Genomic DNA, 13,373 nt, shown 5'->3' on the forward strand with positions numbered 1-13,373 from the left:
AGATTTGTATGTCAGAAAGCCCATTCTGGCCCCTGATGAAATGGAGGGCAGGCACACAGGCAAAGGGACCAGCCAAGAGACTCTTGTGCTCATTCAGGAGAGAGTAGGTGGTAACATGGCACCAGGGTGAACGAAGTGGAACAGAGAGGAGTGGATGCAGTCTAGAGATATTTGAGAGATGAAATTTCCCAGTCTGACTCAAATCTTCACAACAACTATGTGACACAGATAAGGCAACAACTCCCCTAAGTGTCCCAGGTTTCAAATGCCTACCTTCCCACCCCAATTGTTAAGGCAGACTGCTCCACTAACTCTAGTGTCCATGTTGAACCACGTGATTGAACACCACACATCTTTCTCTGGCCACAGCTAGTCCGTCGGTCTGGAGTGGGCATCTGACAAGATGGCAGCCAGCCCCTAGGCTACTCAGGGACCTGTGACCTATGGCCTGATTTGAAACTATTTGTCAAAATATTTTTTATTGTGGCAAAACATACGTAATATAAAATTTATCATTTTAACCATTTAAAAATGTACAATAGAGGGCATTAAGTCCATTCACAGTGTTATGCAACCATCACCACGGTACATTTCCAGAACTTTTTTATCATCCCAAACAGAACTCCATATGCATAAAACAATAACTTTCCCTTTTCCCTGTCACTTCCCAGCTCCTGGTAACCATTATTTCACTTTCTGTTTCTGTGATTTGACTATTCCAAGTACCTCATGTAAGTGGAATCACATAATATTAGTTTTTTTGGTGTCTTGGCTTATTTCACTTACCATAATGTCTTCAAAGTTTATCCACATTGTAGAATGTATCAGAATTTCATTTCTTTTTAAGGCTGAATTATATTCCACTGTAGGTATATGCTTATCTGTTCATCTGTCGATAGACATGTGGTTTCCATCTTTTGGCTATTGTGAATGAGGCTGCTATGAACATTGGTGTACAAATGTCTCTTAGGACTCTGCTTTCAATTCTTTTGGATATATACCCAAAAGTAGAATTGATGGAACATTTGGTAATTCTATGTTTAAATTTCTGAGGAACCACCATATTATTTTCCACAGGGGCTGCACAACTATTTCAAGGTTTCCAACTTCTGCACATCCTCACTAACACTTGTTATTTTCCATTTTTTGACAATAGGTATCCTAAGGAGTATGAAGTGATATCTCATTACGGTTTTGATTTGCCTGATGGCTGGTAATGTTGAGCGTATTTTCATGTGCTTATTTGCCATTTGTATATCTTCTTTAGAGAAATGTCTACTCAAATCTTTTGCCTATTTTTTGAACTGGGTTGTTCGTTTTTTGTTGTAGTTGCTGAATTGTAGGAATTCTTTATATATTCTGGATATTAACCCCTTATCAAATTTGCAAATATTTTCCCCCACTGCGGATTTTCTTTTTAGTCTCTTGATAGTGTCCTTTGATGCACAAAAGCTGAAACGACTTTTTAAAATTGGGAAATACAAAGAGACTGTGCCAGTTAGCGGGTGAGGCTATAGGTGAAAGACATTCTTCAGGATGAAATTTGGCATTGGGGAAGGGAATAAAGAGCTTGGGCTGGTTTCTAAGGCCAAAAAGAAGAATACCTAGGACTGTATCTTGAGAAAGAGTGGAGGTCCTGGACACAGCATACTACTGATGGCAGGGAGAGACTTCTCTACTTAGCTCCCCATTGTCATGGATAGGAAAACTATGGTGTGGCTTAGAATTAAAAGGATTGTAAAGGTTTTTTGCCCACAGGCTTGGTGAGGGACACTTCTTGCCTAAGCACAAGCTAGAGGAAGAGCATGCTCTACTTTTATGATGCCATGAGGGGTTAGACACCAGAGGTAAATTTCCTATATGACTGGTATTGAAATATTGGTAGTGGCAGTGAGTTTCCAGGCAACAGGGTTGAGATAGTAGTAGTTTCAGACTTTTTCCTTGAAGGGAATTTCTAAGTTGCTACTCCAGCAAGAAAGGCAAAGCTGATTCATATCTATGTGTCAGCAATTCTGGGGACATTTAGAAATATTAGAAGAGGAAATACAAAGGAAAAGACTGAATTTCTTTCTAGTCAAATACTTGAAGTCTCTGAGAATCAAAATTGCTTAAATAATGGAAATGTGCCCACAACTGTACTCACAGTCTTGTGAAATTTAGGATTCACAGCTTTAAAATTGAATAGAAAAATCCAACCCATTTTGTCTGTGAAATAAGGAAAGAAAATCATTATTTTATTACAATGGAAGAATACCTAGGACTGTACTTTGAGAATTGTTATTCTAATTGTCTGGCTATCTGAAATGTCCACTTTTCCCTCTACTGTTATTTGTGTTTGTGAGAAGATAAAGTTACACCTATGAATCAGGATTTCCCAGCATTCTTTGGGTCCTGGGGATGTGCCATTTTGTTGATGGCTGCTTTGACATCCTTGTTCCTCAGTGTGTAGATGAGGGGGTTGAGGCCTGATGTGAGAATAGCATACACCACGTTGCCCATGACGTGGAAGTCAAGGGGCAGGTCTGCCCTATAGGCCACATAGGCTATGGCAATGGAGGAGTAGTAGGTGCCAACCACCAGCAGGTGGGAGCTGCACGTGGAGAAGGCTTTTGAGCGTCCTTCTCGGGAGCTGATGCAAAGCACCGAGGCCAGGATGTGGGCATAGGAGAGAAGCACCAGGAGAAGGGGCAGGAAGGACACCACCATGGCGATGCAAAAGCCTATGAGGGTCTGGGGTGTGGTGTCAGAACAGGAGGCCTGGACCACAGCCAGGTGGTCACAGAAGCAATGGTAGATGTGAGCAGTGCTGTCAAAAGCCATGTGGGAGGTCTGCACCACTGCTGGGATGGGCAGGAGGAGGGCAGTGAGCCAGGCACTGGCTGCCAGTGCAGCATTGATCTGTGAGGTCATGAGGACAGGGTAGTGCAGTGGGCGGCAGATAGCCACATAGCGGTCATAAGCCATGACCACCAATTGAAGGCTTCAGAGCAGGAGAAGCTGTGGAAGAGGTACATCTGCAGGAAGCAGGCAGTGAAGCTGAGGTAGTAGTCCCCAAGTAAGAGTAGGGACAGCATCTTAGGGACAGCATCTTGGGGAGAGTGGTTGTAGTGAAAAGAATGTCCAGGGCTGAGTGGTTGATCAGGAAGAAGTACATGGGCTTGTGGAGTCTGGGCTCTATCACCACAGACACCAGGATCAGGGTGTTATCCACCAGGATGAGCAGATAGAGGAGGAGAAAGACAAAGAAGATAGGAAGGAAGAGGGATTTTGGCAGAGAAGGGATGCCCATAAGGAAGAAGATGGTCGATGAGCCCTCTGATCCATTATAGGCTACAGTTTCCATGATGGGTTAAGCTGTATGCCCAGGTGGTAGGTAGTGGGAACAGGTGGGAACCAGAAAAATCAGTGATTCTGGAATGAGAATTACATAATAATCACTGTATAATTAATATAACTATCTTTATTTACAGCCAACTCTAGAAGAGAGATGATGGGATCTGCCTTCATCCTTCATCCCTTCATCCTTCACCCTCCATCTATTTTTCCTTTTTTTAAATTAAGTATGGAAAAAGTACCTATGATATACAAAATCATGTATTATATACTGGGTATATAACAAGTTGAACAAAACAAATAAGGTCTCTAACTTCATGGATCTGAAATTTTGGTGGTAGAGAAAGACATTAAAGGAGGGGAGGGTATTGCTAAAGTGGTAGAACACACGCTTAGCATGCACAAGGTCCTGGTTCAATCCCCAGTACCTCCTCTAAAAATAAGTAAATAAACTTAATTACCTCCCTCCCCACACCAAAAAAAAAAAAAAAAAAAGACATTCAGCAAAGAATCACATAATTATTTAATTTCAGTTAAGTGCTAAGAACTTATGCTGATCCCCTTTTCCATGTCCCATATGGTCCTTCTGGAGATATTAGATCTCTTAAACCAGGCCCCTAAGCTCCTTTCTCTTTTGGCATTTGCTTTAAATTTTGAAAAAGTGACATCTTTGTCACCACGTTGCTAGGGAGAGCTGATTTCTCTGAGGTTTACAGCAACATGCTGTCTTCCCATCATAATTATTAACCAGGGAATGGCTCCTTTCTCTCTTATTTGCTTGGTGTAGTGATTCTGCCTGTCTGAACTGTTAATGGATTCTCCCACAGTTGGCCAGCAACAGAGAATCCAAGACAGTATCTGTGTTACTCCATTGAACCTGCCTCCCTACTGACCGCTGCAGCTCAGCAGGTGCTCCTGTTTTGCACGCCCACTAGCCAGCAGGCTTCCCTACTCCCTGGTCATTGCTTGGGAAGCATTTTGGAAGGAAAGGAACTGGAGATCTGCTTGCAATAGCTGCTCCCAGACAAAAGAACCCCTCCCAGAGGAATCAGGAGGGAGTGTTTTCAACCCACAGATTGGGGGGTTTTAACAGAGAAATACTGATTCACCCTCCACTTTATATGTGTCCCTTGGACTAAGCAATCCCCCAGGCAAGTCCATATTGATATTGGTATTCCTGCCTCATTGATCCTGATGAGTCCATGAGCAGTAGCCCCACGATTTTCCTAGAATCATCTGTAATTTTTTTCTCTTCTCAAAACACCTTTTAAGCATAAAACCACTAATGTAAAAGTTGGAAACAACTTTTTTTTTATTTTCAAATCTAACCAATTTTCCTCCTGAAGGCCAGAGACTGAGCAGAGAAAGGGCAGGACCTTTCTCTAGTGCCACAGGCACTGGACGCAGAGCCACCACCAGAACTCAGGTCTTTTATTTCCAGGACAAGACTCTTTCTTCTATGCCATGTTTTCTGGAGAATCCAGAAGTTCAGGTTTTCAGGGAAGAAAATATTAAGGCCAAAATTTTCTGTTTCCCTTTCTGTCTTTTCACTGATAACATCAGACAAATTATATTTCAGTTTTTTATCTGAGTCTCTATATGGTGAGTACTAACTGGTATCTGGCAATGCAAATCTTCCTTCACTGAACATTGAAATAATGTTCTAGAAGTCAGACTCCAGGACCTAGCAAAAGGATGAAGCTGCTCTGCTCTGCCCTGGACATTCTGCTCTCAGAGAGGCAATCATGGCTGCCAGTCCCGGGTGAGGCAGAGCCGGGGATTTGATTGGCAGAAACACAGAGCATCAAAGCCAGAGGGACCCTAAAGGAGCCATCAAGTCAGTTGCTCCTCCTGCCTCCCCTGTCCCACTGCTTTGCAGATGAAGGTAGGGATGCTGAGACTCTGACGGAGAGACGGTACGTGGCTTTTCACTGCCAGGCAGTGCTGGACTAGAGAACAGGTGGACCAGGTATGGGTATGTGCTGGGTCACCAGCCAAGCAGAGGTACCAAAAGTAGTTTCTGAAAGAATTTAACATTTGTTCTTTCAAAACACCATTCAACCAACCCATGACAGGAAATATCCAAAATTTGGCTGGACTTCTCTTACACTTATTTTTACAGGTTAGAGTTCTTGTTTTGCTTTGGATTACACACTACATCTGGGTGATGCAGCCCTGTGCTTAGGACCTAAAGGGTCCTGTTTCCCAAGGCCCAAAAATTGCCCCAGTAGATCCTCCCAGTTGGGATTGTCTACGAGCCGGTTACAGTGCTGGTGGGGACAGAAAAGAACAGAAAAACCAATCACTGAGTGTCCAACCTCATGCTACACTTCGTGAACATCATCTCCTCCCATAATCCAATACTGCCAGGGAGTGGTTATGCCTGTTAAACAAATGAGAAGCTGAGGGTTGGAGAAGGATTGTCCTTGTTCAAGACCACGACTGATGAGAGCAGAGGTTGTTCAGGAGCCAGTCTACTATAAAGGATCCCTTCCTGGCAAGCAGAAATCCTGGCTTTGAGACCAGCTCTGCCTCTTGCTTGCTGTAACTTTGGGCCTCTGAGCCTTGGTTTTCTCCTCTGTGCAGTGGGGGGTTTGGAGAAAAAGATCTCTGAGGGGTTTATAATTTGATGAGCCCTTTTCTGAGTGTCTCCTCTGTGTCCAGCAGAGCGGATGTCACAGGGTCCATGCCCCAAAGGAGAGGGTGAGGGTTCTCCCACCTAGAGAGCTCCTGCTGCCAGCCAAGTGCTTTACCTTCATCCTGTCCTGTGAGTCTTGGTGGTCAAGTGTGTGCACTTGTGAGTCATAAAGGACTGGATTCCAGTTCCAGCTCCTGCCTGCAATTGTGTCACCTTGGGCAAGTCACTTTCCCCTCCCTGAGCTCGTTTCCCTTAGCTGTGACCCGCTGGGGTTGTTGTGAGTCCTTATGGAGAGAATGCTTAGGCAATGCTACACAAGGGCCTGGAACAGGTAAGCGCTCAAAGTTTGCTAATGTTTCCAGTGGTTACTGTTGTCTTCAGCCTGGCTTTACTGTGGGAGGAAATGGTTTGATAAGATGATGATTTGAATTCTACCTGTGAGTATACCCACTTGCCTGGACCTGCCAAGGTGTGTGGTCCAATGTCCCACAGCCCACGTTTGCACATCCAACCTGGATTCTGGGCACCTGCCTCTTGTGCACACCCAGTCAGTCTTCCTGATCCCTGGCCTGGGTTTATAGGCCCTGGCTTCTCTGCCCCTGTCTTCCTACCCCTTGTTTTATCTGCCTGTCTCCATCCCTAGCCCAGCTCACCTGTTAAGCCAGGCCCACACTGCTGTTTCCTGTGGTATCTCCATGTGAGGAGTTGTTGGACGCTGAGCCATGGTCTATTAAACCCTCAGCTCCCTCCTTTCAGGCAGGCCTTCTGGGGTGTTTTCCTTGGGAAGGTGTTCCCTTGGGGACCCACCATTGCTCAGGGATCAACTCCCCAACATTTCCTAGAGCATATATGAGGAGTACGGGTAGGATTTGTCCCCAGGCTTTGCTAATAATGAGAAGAACATTATTAACAGCTCTCAGGGGCTTAGGACTTTATATCAATGGTGTAACCTTCATTCTCATTATGAGTTTGACTGAGATCCATGGATGGATCATCTTGTCTACCTGATTTTGCCGACTCTTGCTGATTTTGGAGCGCTCTTTCTACTACGGGTACCCTTGGGTAAATAGTCACGTGGGACACAAATATCTTCACGATTCATGACCATTCTGAGAAGTCTATCACCTTAACTCTTCTCAAGACTTTCTGTTCACTAATCCTCTTATCTTGTTCTAAGTTCCTTCATATCCCAGCAAAGGCTTTAGCTGTTTCTCATAAACTTGTATAAATTCATACTTCTTTCTACTTTACCTCCCAGGTGAGATGAACCTACCAGGTAGAAAACCAGGTGCACTGCCAAAGGTTCTGCCCACTGACAGGATTTACCTTCATGTTGATCCTTCAGGGCCCTCCCGAATGGGCTATAATGCAACAGCAGTCCACTTTTGGGTGGTCCCAGCATATTTTGAAGAACTATTTGTGAATTAGGCCTGAATTTTTTTCTCCTTGAGGGAGTTGATTATAGGCAATTTCCCATGAGGTCATAAGTTAGAGTTGATGAGAAGGTATCAATATAGTAAGACTGCACATCATGGGAGTCTGGGCCACCCACTCATGTAACTGCCTTGTGCCTTCAAGATCTGCTTAAACTAATATAACATTTATTATTTTACTTCCATTCAATAGTTGGATGTTTCTGTACATATCCAATTTTTTATTTTGTTTGTTCAAATTAGTACCCAATTACAAGGGTCAGCTCAGGACCACAGTCATTTAGTGTTCCTTGTCAGGCATTCAGTCTGCACCAGAGTAAGGAACTGTTTCTCAAAAAGAGAATAGTTATCTACAGAAAATAAAAGTTCACTCTAAAACCCCACTGTGTTTCTCCTATTAATAGTGTGAAAACTCAAAAACTCAAAGAGGACTTTTAAGTTTTGTCTATGACAGAGTACCTTCTTCAACTAACCTTTTTGCCAAAAACAACTGTAAAATTTGGACAAAATGTGTAAAACAATTGTTTGGAGGCTTCAGAGAGCAATCAATAGCAGGTCTTGAAGGACTGTGATCCTTGAGAGAAGGAAGTCTTGTGAGGTAATTTCCACATGACCCCAGGTTTTACCTGAGGGCATTTCCCAATTTGCAGGACTGGAGAATAGAGCTCAGTTAGAAAACTGAGTCCTACTAGTCTGAGGAGATACACGTTGGAATTTGGGTTACCGAAGGAACTGGAAATTACGGGGAAAAATCCTGGAGAGGACAGTACTACAGAGAAAGAACTTCAAAATCTGTGCACAGATTCCTTTCAAGTCAGTGACAAGCTCCTAAGGTGTGCATGTACAGGGAGAGACTTAGAGAAACCAGAAGAATACACAACTGGGAGGCTTCCGAGCTGCAGAAAGATTTTAGCAGCCACAGGATGTTGGAGAGTCAGAGTGTAGAATTCAAGCCCTGTCCAAGTGAATGGGCCTTAGTAAGTCTTCCAGGATTTAGGAAGTCTCATTGGAAGTGAAAAACACGTTTTGAATTGAATAAAAAGGAAAATACAACATATCAAACTTTGTAGGAAATTGCTAAAGCAGTAGCTAGAGAGAAATTTATAGAGTTTAATACTTATATTGGAAAAGAAGAAGACTCATATCAACAATCTAATCTTCCACATTAAGAAAAAGAAGGTGAAATTGAGGCAGGAAGCCCCATGAAAAGACTGGCAGGACCCCCAAGCAGGGCCACTACTCTCCTGCCAGCATCATCCATTTCCCTGGCCCAGAGGCTCTATCTCACTTTTTGCCTCTGAAATGGCTTACTTACCCCTAAAATTCTATTGGGTCCCTGAGCTCACTTCTGATTGGTTGTTTCCTTCACTCCTGATTGGTTTTTACTCTCACTTCTGATTGGTCCACTTCCGTAACTTCTGATTGGTCCATTTGTAGTACTTTATTTGCATGGAGCTCACTCCTGATTGGTTATTTCTCTCACTCCTGATTGGTCTATTTCTACAAAGCTTGTTCCTAGTTGGTCAACTTCTGTTATACTTTATTTGCATATGATGTTGCAAAGTGTAAGCTGGCAGCCTATAAATGCCTGTGTAAACCTACAGATGGGGTCCAGAGTTTGGAGTGTTAACTCCTCTGGTACTGCTGGCGTTAATAAACCTTTCTCCAACTCTCGGAGTGCTGCTTGGTCTCTCGCCTGTATCCAGGTTGCTGTCACAACTGAGCTGTAACACCGAGCTGTAACACATTTTTCCGCAACAAAATTAAACCCAAAGTATGTAAAAGAAAGAAAATTATAAATAGTAGAGCAGGAATCAATCCAATTGAAAACACAAAAACAGCTGAGAAGTATCAATGAAACTAAAAGCTGATTCTTTGAAAAATCAATAAAATTGATAAATCTATAGCCATACTGACCAAGAAAAAACTAGAAGACAAAATTACCAATATTGAATGAACTAAAGGACCTCACAGACATTAAAAGGATAATAAACTACTACAAACAACTTTAGGCCTATAAATTCTACAATTTGGATGAAATGGACAAATTCCTCAATTGAGAGGCACAAACCAAAACCCATTCAAAAATAGATAACTGAAAAACTCCTATGTTTATTAAAGAAGTTGATTTTGTAGTAAAAAAAAAAAAATTCCTATAAGAAAATTCCAGACACATGTGGTTTCATAGGAAAATTTTACTAAATATTTAAGGAAAAAATAATATCAGTTCTACACAGTGTTTTTCAGAATATAGAAGAGAAGACTTCCCAATTCTTTTGATAAGGCCCGCCAGCATTAACTCAATATCAAAACTAAAGAAATTAAAAGAAAACTACAGATGAATACCCCTCATGAACGTTGATGCAGAAATCCCAAGCAAAATATTCAAAAATAAAAACCCAGAAATATTTAAAGAAGTTAATACATCATACCTAAGTAGAATTCATCCCAGGAATACAGAATTTGTTCAATGCTCAAAAACCAATGAATGAAGCCTACCATATTAACAGACTAACAGAAAAATTGTACTTAAATATAAACCTAACAAGATATGTGCACAATCTGTAGGCTAAAAGCTACAAAACGTTGATGAGTAAAATCAAAATTCTAAATAAATAAAGAGATATATCCATGTTGATGAATTGGAAGACTCAATATCATTTTGTTAAAATGTCAAATGTGCCATTTGTGTAGATTCAACATAACCCCAGTGAAAACCCAGCAAGTTGGTTCCAAAATTTATATGAAAAAGCAAAGGAGCTAGAATAGCCTAAACAATTTTAAGAGAGAATAACAAAGAGAATTCACACTACCCAATTTCAACACTAAGTATAAAGTTATAGTAATCAAGATGGTGTAGTATTTGTGAAAGGATGGACATATATACCAATGGAACAGAATAGAGAGCCCAGAAATAGAAACAAATACAGTCAAATTATATTTGACAAAAGTGCAAAAGCAATTTAACAAATAAAGAATAGGCTTTATAAAAATGGTGCTGGAACAACTGGATGTCTATACGCCAAAAAATTTTTTAAAAAAAAAACCTCAACCTAAATTTCACACCTTAAAATTTAACTCAAAATTGTTCATAGACTGAAGTGGAAAATATAAAACTAAAACTTGTAGGGGCTTCTTGTTTTCCGTAAGGCAAAATTTGCATAATCTTTGGCAATGAGTGTTTAGATATGATATTAAACAGTGTAATCTGTAAAGGAAAAATTGGTGAATTGGACTTTATTGAAATTAAAAACCTTTTCTCTGCAAAAGACACTGTTCAGAGAACCCAGCCACCAACTAGGAGAAACTATTTTGATATCACATAACTGATAAGGAACTTGTATCTAGAATATATAAACAACTCTTAAAATTCAATAGCAGGAAAATAAACATTCTAGTTAAAAATGGGCAACTGATCTGAACAAAGAAGATATATAGATGGAAAATGAGTATATGAAAGATGCTCAGCATCATTAGTCATAGGGAAATGCAAATAAATTAAATTACAGCCACAATGAGGTAACACCGCGTACCTATTAGAATGGCTAAAACTAGAAAACAACAATAACCAGGTAATAGTAAATGCTGACACTGATGCAGAACAACAGGGACTCTCATTCATTGCTGGTGGGAATGCAAAATGGTATAGTCACTTTGGTAAACAGTTCATCTGTTTCTTATTACGCTAACAGTGCACTAACAATACACCCAACAAAACCAGTCCTAGTCCAATATAATTAATAAATTATATTGATGTCATTTACCCATCAATATGATGTGGCAAGAAGGGCGTATTACCTCAATCAAGCCAAAAATTCATAACCTCAGTCCATTAATGATAAAAATGTCAGACATTCCAAATTGAGGAATATCCTACAAAATACCTGACTATTGCTCTTTTTAAAAAATTAGTAAACTTTATTTTTTAGTGCAGTTTCAGATTCACTGCAGAATTGAAGGGGAATTCTCATATATTCCCTGTCCATCGTCCCAACTCTCCCCTGCACCCAACTTACCCTCCCATGACATCCTGCACTCCAGTGGTACATTTGTTGTAATCCATGAACCTATATAACACAACAGTATCACTCAAAGTCCATAGTTTACATTAGGGCTCACTCTTGGTGTTGTACATTCTCTGAATTTGGATTAATGTATAACAACATGTATCTACTATTATAGTATTATACAGAATAGTTTCATTGCCCTAAAAATCCTCTTGTGCTCTGCCAATTCATTCCTCCCCTGTCCTAACCCCTGACAACCACTGATCTTTACTATCTTCATTGTTTTGCCTTTTCCAGAATGTCATACAGTTGGAATCATACAGTATGCAGCCTTTACAGATTGACTTCTTTTACTTAATAATACGCATTTAAATTTACTATTTCTTCAAAATTAACAAGGTCATGAAAGACAAGGAAAGACCAGGTCACTGTCAGTCAACCAAGGAGACATGATAATTAAATGAAAGGTGGTATCCTAAATTAGATCCTAGAATGGAAGAAGGATATTGGTGGAAAACCTGGAGAAATTTGAATAAACCTTGCAGTTTAAGTATTTATCAATGTTAGTTTCTTAGTTTTGATAAATGTACCATGGTAATGTAAGATGTTAAAATTAGAGGAATCTGGATGAAAGATAAATGGAAACTATATTTCTAAAAAATTTTTAAATTAAAAAAAATTTTATTGAAGTGTAGCTGATTTGCAATGTTAGTTTCAGGTGTACAGCAAAGTGATCCAGTTATACATATACATACATACATATTTTTTTCTTTTCAGATTCTTTTCCATTAATTGTTATTACCAAAAATTGAATACAGTTCCCTGTGCTATACAGTAGGTCCTTGTTCTTTATCTATTTTATATATAGTAGTATGTATCTGTTAATCACAAACTCCTAATTTATCCCTCCCCTACTCATTCTCCTTTGGTAACCATAGTTTGTTTCCTATGTCTGTGAGTCTGTTTTTGGTTTGTAAATAGAATTTGTATCATTTTAACTCTGTACTATTTTTGCAGCTCTCTGTAAGTATAAAATTGTCGCAAAGTGAAATATTTCAAATGGCAATGGTTATAGAAATATCTAATTTAAATCTAATTTATTTTAAGTAAGCAAAATTATAACTTTTTTAAAAGACGTCTCAATGTAGCTTAAGTTGTTATGTTGTGTTGGATTTTTCTTGTTTTTATGTTATGTCCCCCTTAGGATGTAGTTAAAGTATTGTTTTAAAGTCACTTACAGTAAATTTTCTTCATGGTCATGTCATTAATTTAATAGACATCCAGGGTCAAGTGTTTATTTAAAATAGGGGGGAATTGTGGTTATTTTCTCTTTGAATTATTTTAATTATGTAAAACTGTACATACTTTTAAAGTCAGACTGTACTTTTAAGTTCGTCTTGCTTCCATTTTTGTCCCTTCTACTTTGTTCTCTCTCTCTCCTTATATAAGGGTAACCATCTTTGTTAATTCAGAGGTTTAATCCTTCTAGGTTTTTCTGGAATTTTAGGCAAATTATCTCTTTTCTTACGAAAAGGTTGTTCTGTAGCTTGCTTTTCTCACTTAGCATAACCTAGATGACACCATATCAGTATATAGAGATCTTCATCACTTCCTTTTTATAGCTGCATTGTACTTTTTTATAGTTTCTTCAACCAGTCCCCTGTTGATGAATGAGTAGCCTAATGAACTATTGCCAGTGTATCTTTGAGACAGATTTCTAGAAATGAGATTGTGGGCCAAAGTGTAAATGCAACTACACTTTTGGTGAGTACTGCAGTAGTGCTCTACCAATTTGTACCCTCCCAAGCAACTTATGAGAGTTCTGATTTTCTGCATGCATGTTGCCAAATATTGGATTTTTCCTAATCTGATTATGTGAAAAAAATGGCATTTTGGTGTAGTTTTAATTTGTGTTCTTTTTATACAGTAGACTGGAATACTTCTTCATTATTTAAAGACTGT

The 13,373-nt window shown here is 39.8% G+C and overlaps 1 pseudogene; it reads right to left on the reverse strand.

Moving 5' to 3' along the window:
- Nucleotides 1-2,364: 2,364 nt before the first annotated feature.
- LOC105083350 (olfactory receptor 2AT4-like) lies at nucleotides 2,365-3,343 on the reverse strand (annotated as a pseudogene).
- Nucleotides 3,344-13,373: the final 10,030 nt, after the last annotated feature.

Source organism: Camelus bactrianus, chromosome 10, assembly GCF_048773025.1.
Source record: "Camelus bactrianus isolate YW-2024 breed Bactrian camel chromosome 10, ASM4877302v1, whole genome shotgun sequence".
Lineage (NCBI taxonomy): Eukaryota > Metazoa > Chordata > Mammalia > Artiodactyla > Camelidae > Camelus > Camelus bactrianus.